A 27,726-nucleotide genomic window follows, 5' to 3' on the forward strand; every position below is an offset into this window, starting at 1 on the left:
TTCCTTTTCCCTCTCCCCCCTTTAAAAACTTTCCCACTCCGAGCTACATTAGGCATCAGTGAGGTTCTCAAAAACCACAGGCCCATTCTCTGTCCGCTGGGTGCCTCATGCCACAGACCCAGTTACTGAAGGGCATCCATCCTGCCTCCTGGCAGCACCACTTCTCCACCAACCTGGCCTGCCGCCTAAATCCCAACTGCCACCCCAACCCCCAGACTTTAGGCTCAACCAAGGATCTCTTGGGAGCGATACCCGGGTGTGCGGTGAAGCGGGATTTAGGAAATAAAAGGTGATTGTAGAGAAAAACTGAATGAGCTAGTCAGTTATAGGGTCCCATCTCCTGGCTCTGCTTTGGAGGCGGGTTAGTGTGAAGTGACTTGATTGCCAACAGGAGGTAAGGGGCTAGCCAGGATCTGTGTAGTTTATCTTACAGGGCATAGAATTGAGGCAGCACAAAATCATACTTTACACAAATCTTATATAAGTTTCAGGCATAAATATACGTGTGCTTGTAACGTCCAAGCACAGTCATGCTCATGTGTGCAAATGCACACGTTCATCTTTGTTGGCAAAAACACGGCCAGCAGGAATGTAGAGCTAGCACGTGCACTGCCAGTATAAGTGTACAGTGCCAGGCAGGAGGGTGCATGTATATACTGGAAACTTGCACAGTTATATGTACAGTTGCACACTCAGGCGACTCTACCTAGATCCCTGCGAAAGATTCTCCGAGGCCACACGATTCTCTGAGGCCATGTCTTGCATATTTGCAAAACTCTTGAAGTTACAAGTATGTGTGTTCATGCTGCACATGCACGGATGCCCCAAGGCGAGGCAAGGAAAGGACCATAATCCCAAAGGTGCGCGTGCGCGAGTGTTCACACAGACGTGTGCTCTGGCGCCTGCACACGGCCAGCGCCCAGCCACACGGATGCCTAAAACACAAGCATGTCTTACTGAGGCATCTGGGGTACTTTCTTTCAAAGAAAGTAGGGAGTGAAAATCTAATCTGGGAGTCAGTGGGGTTCATTGGGAGGTCGCCCAACGTGTAGGAAAAAAATTGTTAACAACGCTGGAGTGTTTGTCCTTGGTGCAGCTCTGCGCCCAGGCTGGTGGTTGCAATACGTTTTCAAGAACTCGAGGGGCTGCCTTAGGAGCTGCGGGGCGGGGGGAGGAGCACTCGGTAACTCTTGCCGCGGGCTTCCCAAGAAACGTGGAAACACACCCTGCGTCTCTTCACTTCCCCCGTATCTGTAAGCGCACGCTTTCTTCGACACCTCACTGACCAGCAGCCCACACCCATCGCTGACCTACCCCAAATTCCCTGGCAGTCAGGATTCCCGCCGGGAGCGCCCGCCTATTTATCCCTCCGTGGCAGGCTGGGACGGGCTCCGGTCTGCAAAAGGCTCAAACCCATGTCCCGCCACGGGATCTGGGGACCCCTCCCCGCCCCCGGGTTCAGAGGCCGGTAACTTTGCTAATCTCCCCCAGCGGCGGGGGGACGTGGTACAACCGCTGAGCCCTGTCCGCGGAGACTAAACAAGGAGAGGAACAGGCTGTAAACACACACCCTGACACGTGAGTGACATTTACGCGGTGCGAGAAGCCGCAGCCGAGGGGATGGCAGAGGGTGGGGGGCGCAGGCAACCGCGGGTAAATGGAACCTTCTGGGGCGCCGGAAACAGCGGCCCTTCGACGCCCCTCCCCCAGGTAGGGGAAGAAACTCCCTAGGTCCCTTGAACCTGCCTTTTGTGGGAGGTGACAGGTGAACGGAATTCAGGTCTGGCTACTCTCGCCGCTGCCTACCTCCCCACCATCTGCTTCCTCGCAGACAGACAGACCGGGCGCATAATGAGGTAGCAGCCTCCAGCCGGCCACCGTGACTAACTCAGAACAAAAGCGCTCCCTCCACGCCTCTTCCAACAAAGGGGCCACCAGCCCCGGCGCTCCCCGAAGGCTGCGGGGCTCCCGGCTGCCGGCTGCGGAGCTGCGGGCGCGCAAACTTCCCGGGGCTCCCGGGGCTGCCGGCGCCACAGAGCCGGGGCCGCGGAGGGAGGAAGCACATGCCGCCCAGAGAAAGTGAGGCCGGGCCTGGCGGGGGAAGAGGGGGCGGGAGCCCGGCAGCCGCGGAAGGAGGGTGATTGATCAGTGCGCTGTTCCCGGAGCTCCGTCCCGTTATTAGAGGCGGCCAAAGCAGGGCCACGCAATAACCGCCGAATCGCCAACTAATTGACGCTGCAGGCAACTACTTCATTGTGCGCGCTGGTTTTATGTCTTCATAGCCGGTGATTGACAAGGTGTAATTAGTCATCTCACTCGGTGATAAACATGGGCACCCTCCTCCCGCGGCATCAGGCCGTGTGTACCAGCAGAGGAAGCGATAGTTGACGCTGATATACCATTAAATCAAAATGAAGACGTTCAGAAGTGTGTGTTTGCTGTGACGCTCTGATGGTTTATTTCTCAAATACGGCACCAACAGATTTACTTGATTTGCAAGTTAACTACAACATTAACTGGTTTTATTTATTTTGCCTCTTCTTTCCTTTTCCTAGGCAGGGATGTTGCTCTTGGAGAATGTGAAGACAGTTTGCTTCTTGACAAGCGAGCGAACGGGCGCCCAGATTTTTGCAGCCTCTCGAGTCTCCCCCGAGGGAAATGCAGGCAGAGAAAACGCCTGATTTGGGAGCCACCAGGGAAGGATTCCGCGCAGGGAGAGCCGCCCTCTTTGGCCCCAGACCCGCCTGCCTGGGGACCCCCTTTGGGCACCGCCAATGGATTATCTGAAACACTGAGGATGGTGCCGTGGACTGGGGTGGGGAAAGTCTCTTGGATAATAACTGCAAAGAAGAAAGAGGCAAAGACAACTGTTTCTTCTCTGCTTTGCAGCAGGAAGAACTGTGTTCTTAAAGCTGTTGGCTGCAGTCACAGGGCCAGTTGCCTGCCTCGGTTCCCTGAGTAGAGTGTAATGTCTCCCGCTCTCAGGGTTGCACCCTTCAGCAAATTGTACTCCTTGCTCGGCTGCAAAGTGGGTCTTGCTTAGGGAACTCTGTGTGTGTGTGTGTGTGTGTGTGTGTGTGTGTGTGTCTGTGTATGGGGGTGTGTCCCTCTACAGTGAGGCTGCTACTGGAGGTGTTGGTTATTCATTTCAGAAACCTGGTGGTTTAAATCTTTAAAAGGGAGGGAGCACTCCTGGTTGGGCTCTCTAGAACTGCTGTGGTCTGTCTCAACCCTAATTCTGGTTAGAGAATGGCAAGGACTGAACAAAGCCACCAATATCTGAAAGTCCACTTCCAGTGTATCACACATGCCCCCAGGAACCCCCCAGGGGGGTAAGCGCCCTGCATTTTCCCCTTCTCTCTAACCTCTGGCTCTCATTTATATAGCAGAGGAATGGTGATTCCTTGCCACCACGCAGGAATGTGGGGGTGTGGACCTCTCCAAGAAGAGATGGGGTGAAGCTGAGTCACAAGGATGGCAGAAAAGCCCCATATCTTCAACAAGGACACCCCTTCCCAGGCCTGGGGGAGGAGGTGAAGGGGAGAGTGTTTTATATTATGCGAGAGGCTGTCAGTCAGCAAATCAGCTCAGGCATGGCCACCTCTTGATGATATCAACTCATTGCCTTGGTCACACCTTACAGAAAATCTGCTGGTTACCACTATTGACAATACAAATTAGTGGGGCCTTAGCTGTTTCGAAGAAGAACCCCAGTGTCTGTGGATAGATAAGTGGCTTGGCCCGACTCAGGCATGGAGGAGCCCAATTCCTCCTCCTCTTCTCCCTGCAGCAATCTGAACAGTTCCGAAACTGCCTCCCAGAGCGTCAGCTGAGCAGGTTGGGGGAACTAACCAGGGCCCTCTCTCTAGGGCCCTGTTAAATGCACTGAACTTAAAATGAAACACGAAGTGTGAATTTCAGGTTTGAACATGATGCATCAGGAAACGTGGAGGTTGGCAGCCCTTTCCTCCCTCCTGCCTTTTGGTAGCAGGTATTAATATTGTATTAAATGTTATGAGAAAGTAAGGGCTGCAGAGAGGAATGTACTCAGATGCAATTTTGTCAAGGTTTTTATCTGTGATTATGATTCCAGATGTAGAAACTCCCGGAGGAGGGAAATGAGGGGCTGCTGGCGTGTGACATGTGTTTTAAGGTGTTTGGCAGTGTTTCTCAAAGTGGTGACAAAACGTTCAATTTTATTACAGGGAATCGGCAAAAGAAACATGAATATACTAAGTCGGAGATTGTTCATCTCAGCAAAAGGATTTACCATTATTGATTAGGGTGGGGAAAATTTGTATCTGGGTCTGCTTAAATCACATTACATTGTCAACAATGTAAATCTGTCAGATCAGATTATTCTTAAAGAACAATTGTAACAAAATACACAATAGCTAATTGCATCTCCCCACCTACTAATTTCCATGCAAAGATGTAAACTATTCTGGAAGGAAAAAAAGTAAATATTGCAACAAGATGTCATTTTTTTTTCAACGGGTGTAACTACCACCATTCCTTGAGGGTAATTCTTCTTAATCTAACCCAGAATACTACCCAGTCCTAGAAGAGCCCCAGTCCTAGAATTCTGCCCATTTTGTTAATCTGGTTGCTTTTTAGATAGAAGCACAACTAACAGCTGTAAATTTCCTCACACTGGGAACCGCATTTTGCTAACAGGAGAATCAGGAAGATTGTGTGGAAAAAAAGTGGGGATGGGGGAGGAAGCAGCTGAACTCTTGACTAACTGACAACTCTTGTATCGACATGCATTTGAGACTGGAAAAATTCCTACCACGGTCTTTCTCCATTCAAAGGCATCTCTGCCACCCCTTTCTGACAGCAGGGCACCCCTAAACTCTATTTCCAAGCAAGGTTTCCTCATAAACATTTTATGAGCTTCACTTACACTAATCGACAGGGGTACCCAGCCAGCGCTGACTAGACTGGAGGAGGATTTGGTAAACATTTCCACAGAACAAAAAGAGGGGGTTTTGGCTAAAGATGCTGGACTTGGCTCTCCCCTGAGTCCCCAACCAGAGGATCTCTGCACACTCGCAGGATGGATCGCCCCATACCTAGCACACTCTAGACGTCTGTCAGCCCATTTCACGAAGCTCACAAGTATTCAGCCCCAGCCTTTCCTTAATCCAGGCTAAAGAATGTTGATTTTGGTTTCCCAGCCACTGGCACTGTTTTACCATCACAAAAACATACTCGCTCCGAGCACAAATCGCACCTTCTTGGGAAGTAAGAAGGTTCCTCTCCTATGAGGTGATGTAGGACGTGGTACATTTCCAAGGGGAACAGTGAGGTTGCAGGGAAGGGAAAATGCTCAGCGTGATCACCACCTTCTCTCACCCTGCACTTTCAGCAGAGCCCTTTCTCTACCCCAGCCCAACTTTCCACTGGCTTGATTAGCAAATCTCTACTGCTATTTGGGGAGCTGGCATTGTCTCCTTAGGTGAGGAGTGAGTCATTTCCCACATAAGCTTCAGCCTTAGCCCAACCTCTTGCCCCCTCCCCCATTTTTATTCTTCCATTAATTAAAACAACTAATGTTCCATCGATTATCTTTGCATGAATGAAAATCGTTACGGGTCCTTGCAGGTATATGGGAAATTCTGTTTGCTTAAGTATTCACACTTTGATTTCCAATAGACTCATTTTCTCAGGCATAAAGAAATTCAAACAAAACAAAACAAAAACAATCTCCTGATACTTTGCAGTAAAGCACGAAGACCAGTAGTAATGAGTTTGTGCCGATCTCTTGCAGGAAGAAATGTTCAGATGGCCCCATTTTAGAACTGAATTATACTATCTGGTAAAGGCTTCTAGACAGTTAAGGAAAACATTGATAGGTCATCAGACCTAGGTTTTGAATTTGTGCTTGTGTTGAATCAGATGAGCTCATCCAAATTTACTTTTAAGCTACCATCAGTCCTCAAAAGTAAAGAGGCAGGGGACAATCAGCTCTATTTGGAATTTCCCAGCTAGTTGGCCATTTCAGCTTGCATCTCCATTTCTGGGGGCTGCCATAATTAGAGCGATCTATTTTGCATTTACTTCTCTTTGCAAGCACTACATTATTCACTCTTTCCTGTGCTTATTAAACAGTGCCACCTGCACCAAATTCAACAAAGCTCTTCCATCAGTCAGCCCAGTAAGGATCCAAGACCATATATTATCATTAATTGAAGCTCAATTGAATAGTTGACGATAGAGGCATGAGTAAAAGTAACACATTTTCTAGGACCTGCTTATAAGAATGTTTTAAGCTAAAAAAAAAAAATTCCCCAAATTGTCGGTTTTTACAAACTCATTTCATTCTCTCTGTACAGTAATTCAAGCAGCAATTAGCAAGTCTTTTAATTAATGAACTATTCCCTGTATGTCACCAAGGTGCCTCCAGCACAAACGTCCTCCTTCATAAGGTACTAGAAAATGCAGTCAATATTTTGTCACCCAAAGCCTTCGAAGCTGACCACCTCGATAGCCCTAATACTATCAAAAGGATCTGAAGAGCCAGGGACAAAGCTGGGAAACAGAGGACAATTTTCAGAAAACTAGCCATGAATAATCTGAATCCAGAGAGAGGGAGTGGCAGGAGGAAGGGAACCAGAGACAGAAAGGAGAGGTAGAAAATGAATGTAGATAGATACCAGTGGTTAAAGAAAAGCACAGAAAGTTTGTAGCAAAGATGGGACCATCTCTGAGCCTCAGCTGTAACAAACTCCATCAAAATGTTGATGATTTACACATTTTTAGGAGCTTGAAACCTCACTGTGCATTGTTCTTATAAAGCTTTCTGCTTTGTTCAAAATACTGCTTATCTTTGGCATTGTCAACAGCTCTGCATCTGGGAGAGATTAATTAAGTGATAGGTCAGACACAATGAGGTGAAGGGGCATGTCCACCCAATCAGGACTGATTCATCCATTTCTAGGTGAATCAACTTTGTTGAGGGATGCCAATTTCAGTTCCATTTCCAGGGAGGATTTATCAATAGGAATGCCTGAGCTCCCCCAGTGAGGGGCTCTTAGCTGGAAAAGGTATTTCCAGACAGAAAAATCTAAAATCCACACTCTCTGTCTTTTTCAGATGTGAAACCAAAACATAACTATAAATTGTCTGTATGCTTAAGTTTCACTGATCTGGGTGAAGGCTGATTTTCTTGAACATGATCTTTCTACAAAATAGCTAATTGGATGATTACAAATAAGATTGCCATGCAACACAATAAAAAAAATTTAAAAGTCTGCTTTCTCTTCTCCCCCTTCCCAACTATTTCTCATTGCCCCTTCCTTTCAAAGTCCACTTTTAATTTCTAGAAGGCAAACTGAAAGAAAGAGACAGGAAAAAGAGGAGAGGATGAAAGAGAGAATGAAAGAGAAATAGAGAGGTTTTCTAATGTGTCGGCTGAATTTTTCCAGACCAATTAGAGGTTATCTTTAAATCTTCACCACCACCCCCATACACCCCACACCTTTCTAAAAAATCTTTAGATCAGTGAGAAATTAGCTAATCAGGAAAGGCTATGTGGCCAGCTCACCCTATTCTTAACCAGAAGGGTTTTAAGGACCTTAGACCCTACTCCCCAAAATGACACTCTCCCCATCTCTTCAGCAGCATGTCAGTCTGGGTGAAAATTGTGGTTGCCTCTGTGTGTGTGTGTGTGTGTGTGTGTGTGTGTGTGTGTGTGTGAGAGAGAGAGAGAGAGAGAGAGAGAGAGAGACAGAGAGAGAGACAGAGAGAGAGACAGAGATAGAGAGACAGAGACAGAGAGGCAAGTAAACTCCCAGCCTGTGAATAATGCTCAAGTAAAGTGACTATTCCAAACAAAACACTTGGAATATTTTTACTCTATTCGTGAACACCCCTGCAAATGAAGTTCACCTTTTCCAAGGCGTGTGTGTGTGTGTTTGTGTATGTGGGAGTAAACAATGGTTTGTGTTTTTTGTAACCAATCAGCCATTTCCCCTTCTCCAAAGAAATGCAGAATGCCAGTTTCTTAACTATCCAATTCTTTAAATCATCTGGGATCCATCTATATTTATAAAACTGAGCAGAAACACTTAGCAGCCTGATCAATAGCCATTGACTGGCAGCGCACCTCACACCCGAACATGCACAGCTTGATCATGTATATTTGATCATCGAAAAATTCAAAGCATCTTGCAGAGTGTATCAAGCTTCCCATAAAATAGTCTATCTTTTTCTGTGGTCTTAAAAAGAGTGCCGGTTTCTCTCTCCCTTGCATTCATCCATCTATCTATCTATCTATTTACACATACACACACACACACACACACACACACACACACCTCCCTTCCTGGAGAGTTTATTGCTCATATATTTGATGAAGAACAAGGTAATTAACTGCAAGGCTGTACATCTGGGCGGCACTTCATATCCATTGTAATAATAAAATTTTTTTCCCATTTCAGCAGAAGAAAGGCTAGTCCTGCCCACAGATTCAGAGGACCCCAGCATCTCCGTCTGCAAAGCCTCCTTTTTATAAATCCTGCCTCCCTCTTAAGTGATGGCATGCACAATTGCACCAAGGGGCACTCAGTTTATCTGTAAAAAAAAGCATAGTTGGAAAAGCTTGTCCCTTCTCAGACCTTCAGCATCAGCTACTGGGGGTTTGGAATAGACATGGCTGGCTCCTCTGTCCCTAGTCTCCTTGGCAGCAAACAGGGACAAGAGTCCACAGGGCTTGTCCTATGAAGAGCCACAAGTAGAAGAGGTGTATTTTGGGATCTCAAGGGTTGATGTCCTGAGCACATGCCACTAAGTTCCAGTATCCGAAAAAAGACTCAGCCCTGCAGACTTTTCTGATAGTCTGGGGTCAAAAGGCTGGTTCTAAGTTTCTCCATAAAGTATGCCAGATCTGTCCAAACCGCTCCAGTCATCTGGCCGGAGGACTACCAGCTGGCAGGCCCGCTCCAAGCCTGCAGCACAGCCTTTCTAACCGCAACCCCAGAGACCTCCCACCCCACCCCCAGCCAGCAAAACAAATTACCTGCAGAACCTCCCATTTCTGGAGTCCCCTGCTCTGTATTCCGAATCGTGCCCAGGACAAATTTCTCGGGACCCTTCCTTCTAAAAGCAGCAGCATCTGGGCCGAGGCTCCCTCCTTTATGTGTGTGTGTGTGGGAGACTTCATATGATAATACATGTAATATGATATAGAATGACAGAATGCATGACGGTTGCCCATAATACGGAGAAGTCAGTCAAAGGACAGAGGGGACATTTGGATAATTACCATCCATTGGCTAGTCAATCACTCGAACAGAGAGAAACTGCACAAAACCCACAATGGAGTTGGGAAACAAAAGAGACCCGAGCCAGACTCAGGATTAACCGGTCTAAAGCGATCTAAATGCTTTTGTATCTGAAGAACTGAGGCTCCCGGTTGCCCCCCCTTCCCACTCCCAGGGAACTAATTGCGGGGATCAGAGTTAAAGCCCTCTCCCTCCTTTCCCCTTTCTCTTTGTAGACTGCTCACCACGTAGAAAAAAAAAAAAAGATTTCTCTCTCTGTGTTCATTAAACTATTTTAAAGTTAAAGGGATGGGGGAGGGTGGCTCCAGGTGGGCCCTCAGCCCGGAAGCTGGGGTTCTTCAGCCTTGGAAGAGGCTGGGACAGTCTCAGTCGATCTCAATTCTTTGTTTCTAGGTGAAGTCTTCCCTGCTCGCCCCTGGAAACAAGTGCCCCATTCACCTGGGCAGCTGCCCTTTGCCTGGAGGCTAACATGGATGGCTGGTACCCTGCTTTGGATGAGGAGTCCCCATAATTGGCCCCTGCACTAGAAAAACAGAAGGTCCACCCCCTAGTTGAAAACTCAAATGGAGTCAGCACCCTCAGAATTACACGGCGTAAGGCGTAAAAGGGTGACAGAGAAGGGGGTCTAGCCTTCAAAATGGGTAAGAGAGAAGACGGTGGCAAATTGTGAGCAGACAGAATTTGCTTCTCAACTGGGCAGTGAGAAAGAGAAAGAAAATCCTTCTCAATGGGGCAAGGAGAGACTATGCTTATTTGGGGAAAGGGATGAGAAGAGACTCCTTCTGACTGAGAAAGAGAGAGGTAAAGAGGTGATTCCTCAAAAGAGACATAGGAAAATGGTCCCGTAAATGTTGAGACTCCGAGATGAAGGTGAGAGAGGAGGAGAATTCCTTAAAAGAGAAGATACAGACCGAGATGTCCGTAGCTGAGAGAGAGACTCCCCGAGTCCCGGGACAGAAAGATGGGTAACTATCTCACCCAATTCCCACCGGGTCCTCCCGATGCGATTCTAACTCTTCCACGGCCCTCCCGGCCCGGCGGGACTCGCGTGTCCCCGCTCCTTGGCAGCGGCGGCTCCCGGTCCCCGGCCCGCGGGTGCCCGCCGTGCCCCCGTCCGCACGCGCCCCCATCCGCACGCGCCCCCAGCGCAGCCCCCTGCCCCTCGGGGCGGCCTGGGCACCTTCTTACCTTTCCGAGTCCTCCGCCGCGGGTGTGGCCGGCTCGGCGGGCGGCCCCGGGCCAGGGCCGGGGGGCGGGGGGCAGGGGCGCCGGGCTGGGGGGGAGCGGCAGGGTGAGGGCTGGGGGGGCTGGCACAGTGCCCAAGGGGGGCGAGGGGGCAACGGGCTGCCCCAGGGCCCGCGGGCGAGCCCGGCCGAGCCGGAGGAGGGGCGGGGGGCGGGGGCCCGAGGAGGGGCGCCAGGGCCCTGGCCGGCGGGCGGGGAGCTCCAGCCTGCGGGACCGGCCGGGGAGCCGGGCGAGGCGCGGGAGGGAGACCCCGACCCCGGGGAAGCGGAGGACCAGGCGCGCGGATCGGGGGTCGGGGGACGGTTTTGTCGCCTCGGCTGACAAATCAATCAGGGCCCGCCGAGCCGGGGCACTGCCACCGGCGCTGCGGTGCTCGCGGCTCCCCGGCCGGCCCGGCGCCGCCAGCTGCCGGCTGCCTCGGGTCCGCTCGGGCCGGCGTCGCGGGCGGGGCGGCGGTCATTAGGCTGCGGGCGCGTGCGGCCCGGGCGGGGGCGGGGGCCGAGCGGCGCCGCATCCCGGCCTCCACCCCCGCCCGCCGCTGGCCCAGGCCCGCTGCGCGCTCCCCCTCACCCCCGCTCCCCCGTCACTGTCACTAGCTCTGGCCGTTCCGTCTGTCCGTCTCTGCCCGCCTCCCTCTGTCTCTCTCCATCTCCCGGTCTCTGTCGCGTTTCTCTGTCTCCCTTCCTCTCTCGGTCCCTCCCGAGGTCCCCAGCTCTCTTGCTCACTGCGCCTCTGTATTCTCTCTTTGCAGCCGTGGTGCTCTCTTACCCTCTCTCCTCGGTCGCTCTCACCATTTTCTCCCACTCTCTCTTCTTTCTTTCTTGCTACCTACCCTCACTCTCCACCCCTTGCTCCCTTTGCTCAGGAGGACTATTTATCTCTCCCTCCTTGGAACAGTAGCCCCAGCCCCAGAATCCAACTTAATGCATTTTCTCTGCTCTGAGACCTCGGACAAGTCACTTCCTCCCTGCCAGCTGCAGTTTCCGTGTTGAAAGGAGTTAATACGCTGCTCTTGGTGATGTGGTTGGGAGGGGCGCCGCAGGCAGGGCATGCGGGAAGTGCTCAAGGACTCTGGTTCTCCCTCTTGGAGTTCATACTTACCCAAGTGCAGCAGCCACTGTGGCAGCCGCCTATGACCAGGGCTCACCAGGTGCCAAATGGGCCCCACAAAACCTCTGTCGCTAGCTTCCTGGGCCAGGACAAGTACCAAAAGGCCAGTTCAGCAGGGAAAGTCAAGGGTGGTTTCTTCTGGGGTCTCGAAAGCCTCTCCTGAGGAGCATCTGTGGTCCCCAGGGCAGATCCCAGAGCTGGATCTGACATCTCAGGCCCTGTCACCTGCTGGTTCCTCCTTCACTGACACCAAGCAGAAGGGCAATACTCTTTCCTGTCTTTAAACCCAAGCAGGAGAAAGATTATTCCTCCCTGCCTTCACACACACACACACACACACACACACACACACACACACACAAAATGAATGACTTTTAAGCTTCAAAGACGTTTCCTGGGTAGAGTGCAGCTTCAGAGTCAGACAGCCTGCCTTGTGAATTGCTGTACCCTAAGTGTAATCCTCATTAAGAATTTGTTGAATAAAAGCTAGACAGAAGAAATAACCTTCTACAGGCACATGATGAATACCATGGAAGATCCCAACCACAGTCCTAAAAGGGAGGCAGTTATTGTTCTCATTTCACAGATGACGAAACCAAAACTTAGAGTGATGTGACTTGCCCAAGGCCACACACTAAGCGGCCTTGAACCCACACCTGTCTGCCTTCATGCAATTGGCAGTCTAGCTGGGGAGACAGACTATAAAAAGCAATTCCATTATTCTTTCATGACAAGTGCCAAGTAGAGAATGCAGTTGAGACCAAACATCCAGGGAAACTGACCTGGGCTGGAGGCTCAGGAAGGGCTTTCTCAAGGTGAGACCTGAAGTCAGGTGTGGGGCTTGCAGTTGGCAGGAAGTGGGAAGGTGCTGCTAAAGGGAAAGTGTTCCTGGAAGAGTGACCAGCATGTGTGAGGCTGGAGAGGTGGGCGGGGCTAGGCCTAGAGGGGGAGGGGCTTATAGATTGAGGAGGAGCCTGCACCTCAGTACATGCTAACCACATGAGTCCTGATTTCCCTTTTCTTGACTGGAAGGGGGAAGCCAGATTCAGTCCCCTTACATGTTCTCTGCCTGTCGTCTGTCTTGGGGGTTGTCATCTCTTGTCCTTTCCTCTGCTCAGTCCCAGCACTGTCCACCCGCAGTGTCATTGCCTGCCTTGGCCGCCCCGTGAGTGTGACCTCCCCCAGACCACACATCCAGGCTTGGTTCCTTCCTCTCTGTGCCCCTACAGTCAGCCGCACAGGAGTGTCTTCAGCCGGCATTTGTTGTTGGACCGAACAGTCGGGAGCCATTGAGTGCCAGCTGTGTGCCAGGTTCTGTGCTGGGCATTGTCCCTGCCTTCCCAAAGTGCTTGTTTCATGGGGAAGACACTTTTGAACACACAGGATGGTAATGACCATTATGAAGGGGTCTTGAGGTGTGGGAATGGAAGCTGTTTGAGGGGAAGCCTGTCCTGGTCTGTTCACCTTGTACAGTCTTCAGGGTGTGGCACAGGGCCTGGGACAAGATGGGCACTCAGTAACATGCATTGAGAGGATGAAAAAGAAAAGTGAAGTTTAAATGCAGAAGGACTAAGGATAAATCGGAGTTAAGTGAGCCAGGAGAAAGGATGGGGAAACTTGTCTGTGAAGATCTAGATAAGAGCAATACACAGACAGGAGGAGAGAGGAGGATCTGTAGAGAGGGAGGGAACGAATGCTTATTGAGCTCTTCCTCTGGGCCAGGCAGGATCTGGGCACTTTTGTGCAGTTATCTTGACTAACCTTCACAGAACCCCTGCCTTGGAGGCCCTGTTGCTCTCCCTTTTCTGAATAAGCATTGGGGTCCAGAGAGGTTAGGTCACTGGTCTGAGGTCACACAGCCAGTAAGAGCCTGCATCTGAATTTGAACCCAGGTCTGCCTGCTCCTCTCCACTAAAAAGAGGAAGCAAAAGGGGAGGAAAGGGAGGAGGAAGGAGATGACTGAGAACAAAAGAAGAGCAGTGGCAAAGGAATGAACTCTACGAGGAATTTTTCAGCTTAAAAACAATTCCCATTTCCTAACTCTGCAGAGGCTGGTGCGGGTCGATCTGAGGCAAGCCGGCCCTCTGACTTGCAGGAGCCTGTGGAGGGGCCCCAGCGAGCTGCTTCAAAGCCGGCCTCTTCAGTACAGGCGCTTTTAAACTTCACACGGGAAACTTTCCAGGGTTGACTTTTTGCACTTTGTTTCCAAATCAAGAGATGGGGAAGTCCCTGTCAGCCCAGCGGGGAGGAGATCTCAGTGAGAGTCTGGCTCTGGGTTTCCAGGCTTGGCATCAAGCTCCCCAACCTCCCAAGGGAACCTGGAGGGTGGGGCAAGGCGGAACCTGTCCCCTGCCCTCAGTGGGTTCCCAGGGAGAATTCAGGGTGTGGGCATGGCAGCTGATCCCTCCTGGGGGGCGGGGGGGGGGATGAGGCTTCTCTTCCTGTGTCCTTCCAAGCCTGGTTTCTCAGTGGGTTCCTGGTGGTGTTTGCTGACAGGTGTGACCGGCTCACGAGGGTCATATGTGTGCCTGGCTCTTCTCTGCCCAGCAGCCTCCAAACCACAACACACCGTCTGTCATCTGATCACCATTGTGAGAGGTGGCAAGGGTCTTCCTAACCCTCAGCTCCTTCTGATTTTTGGAATTCAGATTTGGATTTTGGATGTACATCAAGAGGCTGGCTCCATGCATTTTAATTAAGCTGTCTTTTTTCATTTATTACGAATACACTCCTCTTAACTATGATTTATTTGTTAAACAAAGCACCATAAGCCATCACTTATTCATCTTAATTTCAACGAAATTAAAGTAGTCGCTGTTAGATTGCACCTAATTGCGCTTGCAAGGAAGAGAATGGAGATGTTAATCAAAATAAATTGACGATAAACAATAAAATCATTACATCTTTGCGGCGGTAAGTGTAACTAATCAGTTTTGACTCCAAGCGACCAAATAGGAATAATGAATGTGTCAGCAAAGACACATTCATTAAGGAAAGCCACAGTGGCCTGGGTCCTCGGGGCAGCAGACAGCCATCCTGCCCAGGTGGCCCTGAGAGTTCCTGCCCCCCTCGGCTGGGCAGAGGAGCCCTGAGGAGCGAGGGCAGCGAGGAGGAGGCTCAGAGAACCCGAGAGAGTCCTGGCTGGGAAGCCCCGAGGCTGCCCTGCTACAGAAGGGTTCTCTCAAACTGATGAGAAAACTAGAGGTTCCAGGCCCATTTCTGGACATTGCAAATAACCAAGGATGGGGAGAGAGGCCAGGAGAGAAACAGACAGATATACAAGAGACACAGTCAGACACATGCCAGGGGACATAGAAGAGATGAGTCCAGCAGAAAGAGACAAGGAGAAAGAGAGACAGGCAGACAGAAAGAGACCAGGACGAGAGGCAAGGAGATAGAGGGAGAGCAAGTCCAGGGATGGACAGACGGACAGGATGGATAGAGTAAAGAGTCTGTGAGGAAGAGGCAGCTTAAACAGAGTGATGGAGGAGGGATGGGGACTGAGCCCCGGTGGCAGAAGGGAGACGGAAGAGACAGAATCAGGCGGGTCTGCAGAAGTGGAGGCTCACTGGCCTGAAGGAAATCATCTTTCCTGTGAGGACAAGACATAAACACATGTTAATTTCAATCCAGTTAAAGCTCAGGAGGTTTCGGGTTAGGATTCTGGACAGAGTGGTCTTTAGGAGTCTGTCCAGGTAAGTGACTATCGGGACAGAACCCCTGTACTGGGCTCTGAGAACACAGAGGAGGAGGGTGGCACTGAGGTGGGGGAGACAGGAGAACACCTGGGGTGGTGGGCTCATCCTCAAACTGCAGGGATTTTATGAACCTAAACAGTCCAGACTGAGGTCCCTTCCTCATGTCACAGGTTTCTGTGCCAGCCCTTGGGTCGCTAGCCCGGCTCCTGATGCAGAGCCAGAGAGATGCCAGCCCAGGCTGCTCTGGCTGAGGCTGTCCAAGCGGCAACACTTTCCAGGCTGGGAAAACCAAGAATGTGGGCAACTTTGGGAAATGGGAAAGTTCGAGGACGTGGCCATCGTGGTAAGACTGGACAACCAGGAGAGACAACCTGAAAGACACATGTGTTTTGAATACCTGCCATGTGCCTAGCCCTGAGCTGGGCCCGACAAACACAGAGTTGAATCTGATATAGCCTCCCTATCTCAATTTCCCCATCTTTAAAGTAGGATTAATAATAGAGCCTTCTTTCTGTGTTTGTTATAAGATTAAATGACTTAATATATGTGAAGAGCTCGGAACGGTGGCTGACCCTTGGAAAGGACTTTGTGTTTGTTAAATAAAAATATAATAAATCCCTGCTCTCAGGGAGTGCAGAGTTCAGTGGAGGAGACAGACTCATTAGCATTCAAGTTCAGTCCAGTGGGGTAAGAGCCATTACAGATACACTTCAGGATGCTCTTGGGGGTCCAGAGTGGAGATGAAGCCCCCAGCAGAGCAATCTTGAAGGAGGAGTAGGAATCAGTCAGATGAACGGCATGGGGATAGGGAAAAGAATATTCTAGGTAAATGGGCCATGTGAACAAAAGCATATGGGCAAGAAATGACAGGATGTACCTGGAGATGTCAAGCAGATTGGAATTGAGGTGAGGCTGGAGACCAGGGACTGAGATCTTGATGTGTCTTTGCAGAACCAGTGAAGAGCATCTGAGTGGACATTTATTCTTTTTCATTGTTGCTGTTTGTTTGTTGTTGTTTTGGCTGCTCAGCAGTCGTTTGCTATACTTGGAGTGGGACTTTTCTTTTGGGATTGCATCTTCCCCCTTTTTACCCCTTCGTCCCTCCCAGTCCATGTGGTTCTAGTAGAGGCAACACCACCATGACTCCAGGGGAAGGACCTAGACCTAAGCCAGTCAGCACATTCCATTCCTGTGGCCACAGTGATTGGTTGAGGGAAGGCTAAGCGGGCCCAACGGGAGCCAATCTAGGACTTTGGCCTGAGGACCTGACAGAGGTCTTTGAACCTTTCTGCTGGTCTCTAATCTAACAGGATGCAGGGTTTAGGGCTGCTGCCACCATCTTACCGTCATGTGGAGCTTGAAACCAAAGCCAACAGAACAGAAGGCAGCATGACAGAGCAAAATGAGTCCCAGTGACATCGTTTGAGCCCTGAATCCAGCCAACATGAATCTAGCCTTAGCTCTTGGCCTTTTTGGTTTCATGAGCCAATAAATTCCTTTTTGTGTAAGCCAGTTTGGGTTGGGTTTTCTGTCACTTGGAACAGACAGTTCTAGCTGATAGGCTTCAAACAGGAGTGCGATGCTGTCATGTGTTTAAGTAACATCACTCTGGCAGTCACAGTGCAGCAGAGGGACTGAAGGGAGTGAGCTTGGAGGCAAGGAGGCCAGAGGGGAGGCTGGAGTGGTCATCCCAAAGAGGGCTTATGATGAAGAGCAGGCCGAGCCAGGGACTTCTGTCACCACCAGTGTGTTAGGTTCTTACTGCCGCCGTAACAAATCACCGCAAACTGGGTGGCTTAAAACAGCAGAGAATTATCCTCTTACAGTTCTGGAGGCTGGAAGTCTCAAATTAAGGTGTCAGCAGGGCTGAACTCCCTCTGAAGACTGTAGGGGAGAATTCTTCTTTGCCTCCTCCAGCTGCTGCTGGCTCCAGGCATTCCTTGGTTTGTAGCTGCTTATTCCCACCTCTACCTCCGACTTCACATTGCTTTCTTCTCCTCTGTGTCTGTGTCTTTTCCTCTTCTGCCTCTTCTAAGGACACTTGCCATTGGACTTAGGGTCCACCTGTGTAATCCAAGATGACTTCATCTCAAGTTCTTTAACTTAATTACATCTGCAAAGACCCTTTTTTCCAAATAAGGTCACATTCATAGGTTCCTGGACATGTACATATCATTTTGGAGGTCACCATTCAACCCATTACAGCATCCTTAGTAAGGACTGCCTAAAACAGAAAGAAGTGTTTCCAACTCCAGTTCTCTGTGGAGCCCATTTCACTTCTCAGAGCCTCAGTGTCACCATCTGTAAAGTGGGTCAAGATGACCAACACACTAGGTGACAGAATTGTGTGAACACTAACATCCAGTTCAAATACAGGAATTTAAAGAGAAATGAGAAAGCAACTTCCATATTGCTGCTTCCTGTTCATGCCCTTTTAGGAGTATTTTGATGGCAAAAAACAGGACCAATTTTCTCATAAAAATTCTTCTATTCAGTTAAAGAAAGATGAAATTTTAAGGACTGCCACCTTTTCCCTGAGACACAATGAGGCCCAACAATGATATTCCATAAATGTGCGCTCCCTTCCCCACCTTCAACTCATAATAAGGAAAGGGAATTCAAATTAAGATAGACCCATGGGGAGGAGAGGAGTTGGGTTCCACCAACCTGGAATCTCCTTCCAAGTGTCCTCAGCTGGGACCTTGAGGACCCTGCTCAGAAGTGCTTCCCCATCTCAGCTCCCCTCCATCTGGAAGCTCTGCCTCCTTCAGTCTCCTGCCTGACCAGGTGAACAGCATGGTCATGACAGCTCCATTTACTGAGCATTTGCTCTGTGCCAGGCAGAAGACTCAGGGATTTCCATGCATTAGCTCAGTTTTCCTATTAACAGAGTCTATTACCATCCCCTTTTTATAGAAGAGGAGACTGAGGCTCAGAGGGGGAAGTGGCTTTCTCAAAGTCACACAGCCAGCAACTGCTAGAGCCAGGTCTCCAGCCCAGATCTGTCTGGTGCCAAAGCCCACGCTTGTAACTAGGGCACTAACCTGCTGGGGTGCAGACTCTGCAGGGCCAGTGGGGCTGGGGTCTCCCAGGCTGGCAGCAGGAAGAGGTAATCCCTCTAATGGTGTTGGGCCAAGGCGGCAGTACTTTAGCTTCATCTAGGGAGCTCTATCAAACAAGAGGGGGCCCCTAAATTCCTCTTTGAAGTGGGAGCCAGAGGCAAGAGCTGCCCTACAAGGGATGGCCGGATGCCACGTGTCAATGGAGGGCCAGAAACACACCAGCTACACCCACCACAGTAGAAGTCAGCATAACTCAGAGGAGCCTTGAGTTGGGCACCAAAGCCTGGTGGTGGGCAGAGGGAGGACCTGTTTAAGCTGAAGAAATGGAGGCCTTAAAACCCACTATATAAAAATTAAACACAGAATTACCGTATGATCTGGCCATTCCACTCCTAGGTATACATCCAAAAGAATTGAAAGCAGAGATTCAAACAGGTATCTGTACACTCATGTTCATAGCAGCATTATTCATAATGGCCAAAAGGTAGAAGCAACCCAAGTGTCTGAGATAGATGAATGGATAAGCAAAATACGGTATATATATACAGTGGAATGTTATTCAGTCTTTAAATGGAAGGAAATGCTGATAAATGCTACAACATGGATGAACCTTGAGGACATGATCCTAAATGATATATGTAAGCCACTTACAAAGGGACAAATACTGTATGATTCCACTTGTATGAGGCACCTAGAGTAGTCAAATTCCTAAAGACAGAAAATAGAATGGTGGTTGCCAGGGGCTGGGGAGAGGGGGAATTGGGAGTTACTGTTTAATGAGGGCAGATGAGAAAGTGGAGATGGATGACAGGAATGACTGCACAATAACGTGAATGTACTTAGTGCCATTGAACTGTATGCTTAAAAATGGTTAAAATGATCAATTTTATTTTATGCATACTTTACCACAATTAAAAAAAACAAAGCTGGGAATTCCCTGGTGGTCCAGTTGTTAGGAATCCGTGCTTTTCCTGCCAAGAGCCAGGGGTTCGATCCCTGGTTGGGGAAGTAGGATCCCGCAAGCCACACAGCGCAGCCATAAAATAAAATAAAATAAAATAACTTTTAAAGTAGTTAAAAAAACCCACAAAGCTGACATTTCCCTTACTTCTAATAAAAAACTTCCTAAACTAAAAGACAAAGGCAACCCCCCCCAAATATAATCCTTATTGAGTGCTGTGTGTCAGGCATTATACTGAATGCATTCCATTCATCATCTATTTAGCCCTTTGCAACAATCACAGTGGTAATTATTTCTCCTAGTTTCCACATGAGGAAACTGAGTCTCCCAGAGACTCACCCCAGGCCTTACAGCTAGGAAGGACCTTGAATCCATGCCCTTAAACTACTATGCTCAGAGGGGGAAATCGACTTGCCCAGGAGCACACATCCAGAAAGTGGCAGCTCCAGGCTTGTCACACTTGCCTTGGTGCAGGGGCAGAGTGAAAAAAAATGGGAAAAAACGGAAGACTTTGGCATGTTTAACCTCTGGGCAGAGTGGAAAAGCAGCCCGGAGGCTGGCAGAGAGGGTCTATAAGAGGCCAGTAGGGAGCCCAGCCTTACAGCAGATATCTTTCATCTTAGAAAGTCCCTGGGACAGCTTTTCCACCCTGTGTTTTACTGCCTGCTGGGAGTCGCAAGGAATCAGAGCATGTCCAATAAATGTTTTATTCCATCCTGAGCTGGCCCTCCTCTTAGGCAAAATAAGCTCCTTTCTCCAGGTGGAAATGAAGGGGCAAGCATTTCTAGGGCAACTACATAGGGAATGGTCTCATTATTTCACACAGAATAACCAGCTCAGAGAGGTAAAGCAGCTTGCCCAGGCCCACACAGCAGATCAGCCCCCAAGGTCCAAACCCAGGGTGCCTGGCTTCTGGCCCAGGACCCAGCATATACTATACTCCACTCCGGAGCTGTCTGAGAGTTGGGGCTGCCTCCATCTCAGCCTCCGGGTCTCCCTTCTCTGTTCTTCTAATGGAGGAACACTCAGCAGGCTGTGGCCACTGAATCGCCAAGTCATCAAAAATCTATGATGGTGACTTTTCTTGGGAAGGTCCTCCCTGGTGGGACCTTCTGCCTCCTTCTCCAGCCCCATCTCCCACCAGCCTCTGCCCTCCCTCCTCCCCCAGTTCCTCCAAACCACTGTCTTCTTTCTCACTCCAGGCCTTCACCTCTGCTGCTCCCTCTTCTAGAGGCTACCCCACCCCCTACTTTGCTGACGTAACCACGGCTCATTCTCAGGTCTAAGCTTGAATGTCTTCTGGGAAGCTTCCCCTGATCTTTACCCTGTCAGCACCTGCACCCTCTACCACACATGCACGCATACACACTCCTACACACTCATACATATATGCTCACTCTCACACACACACATACCCACTCACACTCAGACACACACACACACACACACACCTTATCTAGTGTTCATGGCTATGTCCCCAGTGCCTAAAACATCACCTGGCACAGAGCAGGCCCTCAGTAAATTTTGACAGATTGAATACATACACGAGAAGAATGCCATCAGACTCATTTAACAATCCTGGATCTGTCACCAAGCAAATGAAGAGGGCTTGGGCAAGATGTTTAAGCTCTCCAGGACTCAGTTTTCTCATGAGTAAAATGGGTATAAAAAAGAACCTTCCTCACAAAGGTGCGCGGAGTCAGTGAGTGATTCTATGTAAAGTTCTCGGCCATGACCTAGGTCATAGCAGGGCCTTAGTGAACCCTATGTACTGCTGTGCCTTGAAGCTTGTGCCCTCACCATAGCCCTCAAGTACCCTCTGTTGAGGAGAAAAATCATATGTGCAGAGATCAATATCTGCTTCCGAAATCTGTGAGCTCTTGAACTGGAAGTTTGAGGCACACAAGCACCTTGGCCTTCAAGGACTTTGTGATTCAGTGGAGGAGAAAGACCTTAAATAAACAACAGAGTGTCAGCGGGCTGTGGTAGAGGGGTTCTCATGGGAGCCCCAAGGATGGCTTCTCAGACGATGTGAGGCTGGAGCTTTGCCGGGAAGGAAAAGTAAGTTTCCCAGGCAGAGATTTAGGTGGAGGGAAGTTCTGTCTGCAGAGGGAAGAACATGGGCAAAGGCCTGAAGGTATTACTGAGAACGATGAATCAATCAGAAGGACAAAGTGCCGGCTGCGGGCTGGAGGGGGCTCAGGGGAAGGTTGAGGCCAGCCAGTGAGGGGATGTAAGGGAGCCTCCGTGCTAAGAGAGCTTTGACCAGTAGGCCAAAGGGAGCCATGGCGAAGTCCCAAGCAGACTGGGGGTGAATATTAGAGGGTGACATCATCAGATTTGCTCTCTGGAAAGAGTGTGAACAGGGCTTAGCCTGGCAGAAGAGATTCCTTAGAACATGTTCCCCCTAAGTTCATAGAAATAAAAGTCAATGGGATCGGGGGTCAGGTAGACCTTGCTTCCTCTGGCTCCTCGCTTTAGGGCTTTGTGGTAAGTGGCTGGCCCTTCCTGAGCCTGGAGTCCCCATCTGTAAGTCAGGGACAAGAAAGGTGACATGCAAGTGTGACTGAGAGGATTTGGCGAGATTCTGGGTGTGCAAGTGCCCCACGAAGCAGTCACACAACCAAGTCTGGCTCCTTCCTCTTTGGGCCCAAGGAAAAATTTACCCCAATTATCTCAAGGACTTGGGTATGACCAAAGCTCCAGGTCTGTTTTATGCCCATTAGCCTGGCTCATTCCAGAAGCAGCCTCTGGGACTTTCCAGAGCATACCCCTTATTAAAGACATCCTCCAGCGCTTCCCTGGTGGCGCAGTGGTTGAGAGTCCGCCTGCTGATGCATGGGACACGGGTTCGTGCCCCGGTCCGGGAAGATCCCACATGCCGCGGAGCGGCTGGGCCCGTGAGCCATGGCCGCTGAGCCTGTGTGTCCGGAGCCTGTGCGCCGCAACGGGAGAGGCCACAACAGTGAGAGGCCCGCGTACCGCAAAAAAAAAAAAAAAAGACATCCTCCAAAGCGGGTGGAGTGCCATCATCCGTGTAGACCTGGCTGTCTCAGGCAGAGGCAGGTGGACCTTTGTAGCTGCACATCAGAGCTGCCCACCCCTGATCCCAGGGTTTAGAGACAGAGTGACACAGACCCTCGTGCTCAGGGAGACCTCCTTGGTGCAAAACTTCCATCCACCTGGCTAGCACACCCTCCAGGATGCAGGGAGATGAGGGCCTTCAAGGAAATTCAAGGCATACTGGGCACAAGCTACGAGTCCAAAGAGTTTACAAAGTAGCTGGGAATATGTAACGTTCCCTCCCTCCCAGCACTGTAAACACATTAAACGTTGCTCTTTCCCCCTAAGAGGTCATGCTTTGTTAATAATAATCACATCGACCATTCGCTGAGCCTTACTACGTACCAGGCACCTTGCTAAGTTTTTCCTTGGACTGTTCCTCTTTAAACATTGTGAACTATCTACAGTTGTCAGTCCCATTTCACAGACAAAGAAACTGAGGCTCACAGAGGTTACTTCACTTGCCAAATCAGCCATCTGGTTATTGGTTGACTGGGATGTGAATCCAGGTCCCAAACTGTTTGTTTAAAAAGCCCCTGTCTAGGGGCTTCCCTGGTGGCGCAGTGGTTGAGAGTCTGCCTGCCGATGCAGGGGACGTGGGTTCATGCCCCAGCCAGGAAGATCCCATACGCTACGGAGTGGCTAGGACTGTGAGCTGTGGCCGCTGAGCCTGCGGGTCCGGAGCCTGTGCTCCGCAATGGGGGAGGCCACAGCAGTGAGAGGCCCGCGTACCGCAAAATAAATAAATAAATAAAAATAAACAAACAAACAAATAAATAAATAAAAATCCCCTGTCTAGGAAATTCCCTGGTGGTCCAGTGGTTAAGACTCCGTGCTTCCACTTCAGGGGGTGCAGATTCAATCCCTGGTTGGGGAACAAAGATCCCACATGCCGCGTGGCGTGGCCAATAAATAAATGAATGAATGAATAAATAAATAAATCATCCTTCTTAAAAAAAAAAAAAAAGCCCCTGTCTAGATGAGGAGATGGAGGAAAAGATGCTATCAGCTGGGCAAAGGCTGGGCTCCGTTGGGATCTGGGAGGCAGGTAAGGGGGGTCTGTGGGAGGTTGCTAAGCAACAAGATGGATAGACTAGAAACAGAGCAGGGACTGGTCTCACTGGGGCTGCACTGCCAGACACCAAAGTGGGAAGAGGGGGCTGGGGGACCCCTGACTGATGCTTCTTACAGCCCAAACTCATCTCTCACCTAACCCATCTTTTGCCCAAACACGTTTTCTGGCTCTCCATTAATGTTAGGGCAAAGTCCAAATCCCTCAGTCTGGCACTCAAGGCCCTTCACAAGCTCTCCATGCCTAACCCTCTGGCTCCACCACTGCCCCTCAGCCCACAGGAGAGCCTCACTTCTCTTTCACAATCCTATGCTTTCGCACATGTTGACTCTTCCTGCCTTTTCCATTTGATGAACCCTGGCCCATTCTTCCACACCTAGCTCACACGTCAGGGAAGCCAAGTCAATCTCTCCTACTTGGTACATCTGTGTGTGTGTGTGTGTGTGTGTGTGTGTGTGTGTGTGTGTGAGTGAGAGAGAGAGAGAGAGAGAGCGAGAGAGAGCGAGAGAGAGAGAGAGAGAGAGAGACTCTCTGTGTCTCTCTGTGTTTCTCTATCTCTAGCAGAGACTAGGTCACAAGAAATGTTTGGGAAACAACTAATGAGCCAATGGAATGGACCAAGGCTACAGCTATGCTCATAGGAAGCTCAAAATGCTGTCCCTGGGAAAGAAAAGAAGTGAAAGCCCATGGGAGAGGTCAGGGTGGCTGGAGGGTTAGTCCAGTTACCTTTGACTGGCTAAATTAAGAGACTCCAAGATTTTTGTCTCAAGAAATATTTTTAATGCGCTTCAGATGACTCATTCCTTGACAGCCTCCCCCGACCCATAACTTCCAAAGGGGCCTCATGCCACTGCCTTAACTCAGAAATCTTCCCTCAGCTCCACTCACTCACTCACTCACCCACTCCATTCTGTAAGTCAGGAGAGGTTGGGTTCTGCTGCAGTAACAACCCCCCCACCAAGAGTCTTCGTGGTTCATCCTGTATGTACACTGCAGGTCGGCTGGGGACCTCTGCTCTAAATTGTTCCCCTCAGGGACCCACGCTGAGCCAGGCTCTTTTTTGGGCTTCTGTGATTGCTGAGGCAGGGAAAAGTGAGCACCGTAAGTCACTCACTGGCTCTTAAAGCTTCTGTTCAGAAGTGACTCACATCACTTCTGCTCGTACTTTACTGGCCAAGGCAAGTCACATAACCACACCCAATTCTACATAAGGCAGCGAGCTGCAATCCTCGCATGTGCCTTGGAAGCTGAGAGACTGAAATATTTAGCAAATTACATTAAGTACCTCTCCACCCATCACCTTTTACTGTGCACCTACTACTGCATGGCATGCATGGCAGGAGTTCCAGAACTGGAGGGGGAGAGGGTTCTGCTCACCTGTTACCTCTGGGATGTCACCTATGACCCGTTTCCATGCTGTTTCATGTCGCCAAAACTCTGCACACATAGTTTCTCCTGCTTCAAATGCCCTTTCTCTCTTCAGCACTTGGCAAATTCCTACCCTTTCTTCTTCCTTCTCTTCCTCCCTCCCTTCCTTCTTTCAGTTAGTAAATATATACTGAGCACCTCGATGTGCCAGCATGGTGCTTCGTGTTTCCAAGATCCAGCTCAAGTATATCATGTGTTCTTGGAGGTCCTCCCCAATCCTCCCACTTCAGAAACAAATGCCCTGGGTTCCTAGCACCTTGAACATCATCCCTCTGCGTGTCCCTTTGGCTTGTAAGTATCTGTGTCCACACTGTCTGCTCATTAGGCTATGAGTTTTGCAAGGGCAAGGCCTGTCTCTCATTCATCTATCTCCCCAGTCCCTGTGCTTTTGCTCAGAGAAATATTGTTAACTGACTGGCCAACCGGCTGATTGAATGAATGAATGGATGTTCAACAATAACTTGCATACGAAGTAGGAAATGACTTCCCACTACACGTAGAACAAAATCCAAACCCTTTCCCACAGCCTACCAGGTCCTGCCTGATCTGACCCCGGCCTACCATCTTCCAGTTCTGATCATCTTTCAGACCGTCAAACGCCAAGCTCATTCTTGGGTCAGGGCCTTTGCACCTGTCATGCCTTCCTCCAGGAATGCTCTGTTTCCAGTTAATCACTGGGCTGGCTCCGTGGCCTCATTCTAGCCCCAGCTCAAATGCCACCTCCTTGGGGAGGCCTTCCTGACCACCCAGTCTAAAGGCGGTCCGCACTGTTCTCTTGAGCACATTACCCGTTTTATTCTGTTCCAAACACTCTCCATCTGAAGTTATTTAGTTCATTTATTTGCTTGTGTTCCTATAGTCGGCTCCCTCTTAAAATATGAAGTTCAGGGATCTTATCTGGTCTGTTGACAGTGCTGTCGCCGGAGCCCTGAGGAGTGCCTGGCACAGAGCAGCTGCTCAATTCATATTTGTGGAAAGAATGAGTGAAAGGTAAATGTGACATATTATCTAAGAGGGGTGCAGCCTAAATGGGGGGATTCAGCTGTTTCCTGCCTGCCAACCAAGCCAGAAGTCTTGAATCCCTTGGCCTTCCATTGCTTCCTTAGATGTTGGGGGCGGATGCCTGCACCTGTGCTTCTAGGATACGTACACTCTTTTTTTTTAAATTAATTTTTATTGGAGTATAGTTGATTTACAATGTTGTGTTAGTTTCTGCTGTACAGCAAAGTGAATCCGTTATACACATACATATAGCCACTCTTTTTTAGATTCTTTTCCCAGATAGGTCATTGAGTAGAGTTCCCTGCACTATACAGTAGGTCCTTATTAGTTAGCTATTTTATATATAGTAGTTAGGACACTCACACTCATGATGTACACATACACATGAACCCCGTGCAGCCGTCCCTTAGGTCAGAAGAAAGTACTTGGTCTGGAGCAGAGAGGTCCTGCAGGCCGTCTCCTTGCTCACCTAATTCTTGGCTCCAGGCCACATTTCTGCCCACTGCCCGAGCTCCCAGCCCCATGCAGCTGTGGCATAATCCTGAGTTTTAAAGCAGGCTTGGGTGTTGCTCCTATTCTGCCTTTGAGGAGAGGGCACGGGGCAGCCATAGCAAAGCTGGCAGGGCAGACAGAGACTTCAAAGGCTGCGTCTTTAACTGTCGGTTGCCAGGTAGCTGGGAGACCAGGGGGCTCGAGGCAGGGTGGGGCGCAGCTGGGAGCAGGCAGTGCCCACACGTGCTGAGTTTGGGGAGGGGGCTGTCTCCCCTGCTGAGGCAAAGCATCTTCATATTTCCTTTCTTCTCTCGGTGGCAGGTGACAGGTGAGAGCTCCTGAAGGGCAGCCTGGGGAAGATTCATCACTGGGTTCTCTGCACCCTATATGGGACAAAATGGAGTACAACTATACTCTCACGTTCTCCCAAAGTGTGTCTTCCTTGCAGTGTGGGGAAACCAGCCCTTTTCTAAGCTCACATTGGTTCATTTTTTTTTTTCCAGAGGACAACTTTGCAGCCTGTAAACACACTTCAAAGCCGCACACCCCGTGACCTGTAACGTGCCCTGCAGGCACAAACACAAGTATGCATAGATCCACTTAGTAATGTGCTCCTTTAGTTGTTCACACAAAATGATTTATTGAGATTCCACTATGTACCAGGCACTGAACTAGGCACCGAGACATTCTCATGAACACACAGACATGATCCCTTTAGTTTCCCTTAAAAAATCTCAGAGCTTAGTAAGGGAGAGAAACATTGAATAAGCTATTCACAGTAATCCTTAGTTGAGATTATACTAAGTACTGCAAGTGAGAAGTGCAGGGCACGGTGGGAAAAGGTTCAAGAATCCTTCCAGACTAATAAGAACCTGCTGTATAAAACAATAAAATAAAATAAAATTCAAAAAAAAATCCTTCCAGCAATGTTTTTTGTAAGTGAAAAAAGGCAGCAAGCGAAATATGCATCCGTAGGGGAGTGGTGAGAAAAATTGTAGATCTATACTTTGAATTACCATGTACCTATGTCTTGGGCAGTTTGATCTGCTATAGCAAAAATACCATAGACTGGGTGACGGGTGACTTATAAAAATAATTTTATAGAAATTTGTTTCTCACAGTTCTGGAAGCTGAGAAGTCCAAGATCAAGGTGCTGGCAGATTTGGTGTCTGATGAGGGCCTACCTTCTGGTTCACAGATGGCCATCTTCTCACTATAACCTCACATGACAGAAGGAAGCAGGGAGGGTGCTCTCTAGAGTATCTTTTATAAGGGCACTAATCCCATTCATTAGGGCTCCACCCTC

The 27,726-nt window shown here is 49.6% G+C and overlaps 1 long non-coding RNA gene across 1 annotated transcript; it reads left to right on the plus strand.

The window, feature by feature from the left end:
* Positions 1–9,941: 9,941 nt before the first annotated feature.
* Positions 9,942–27,227, plus strand: LOC137227462 (uncharacterized). The gene is made up of 3 exons (XR_010944862.1): positions 9,942–10,252; positions 25,839–25,916; positions 26,742–27,227. It is a non-coding gene; the product is annotated as an uncharacterized lncRNA (long non-coding RNA).
* Positions 27,228–27,726: the final 499 nt, after the last annotated feature.

Source organism: Pseudorca crassidens, chromosome 7, assembly GCF_039906515.1.
Source record: "Pseudorca crassidens isolate mPseCra1 chromosome 7, mPseCra1.hap1, whole genome shotgun sequence".
In the NCBI taxonomy this organism is placed as follows: domain Eukaryota; kingdom Metazoa; phylum Chordata; class Mammalia; order Artiodactyla; family Delphinidae; genus Pseudorca; species Pseudorca crassidens.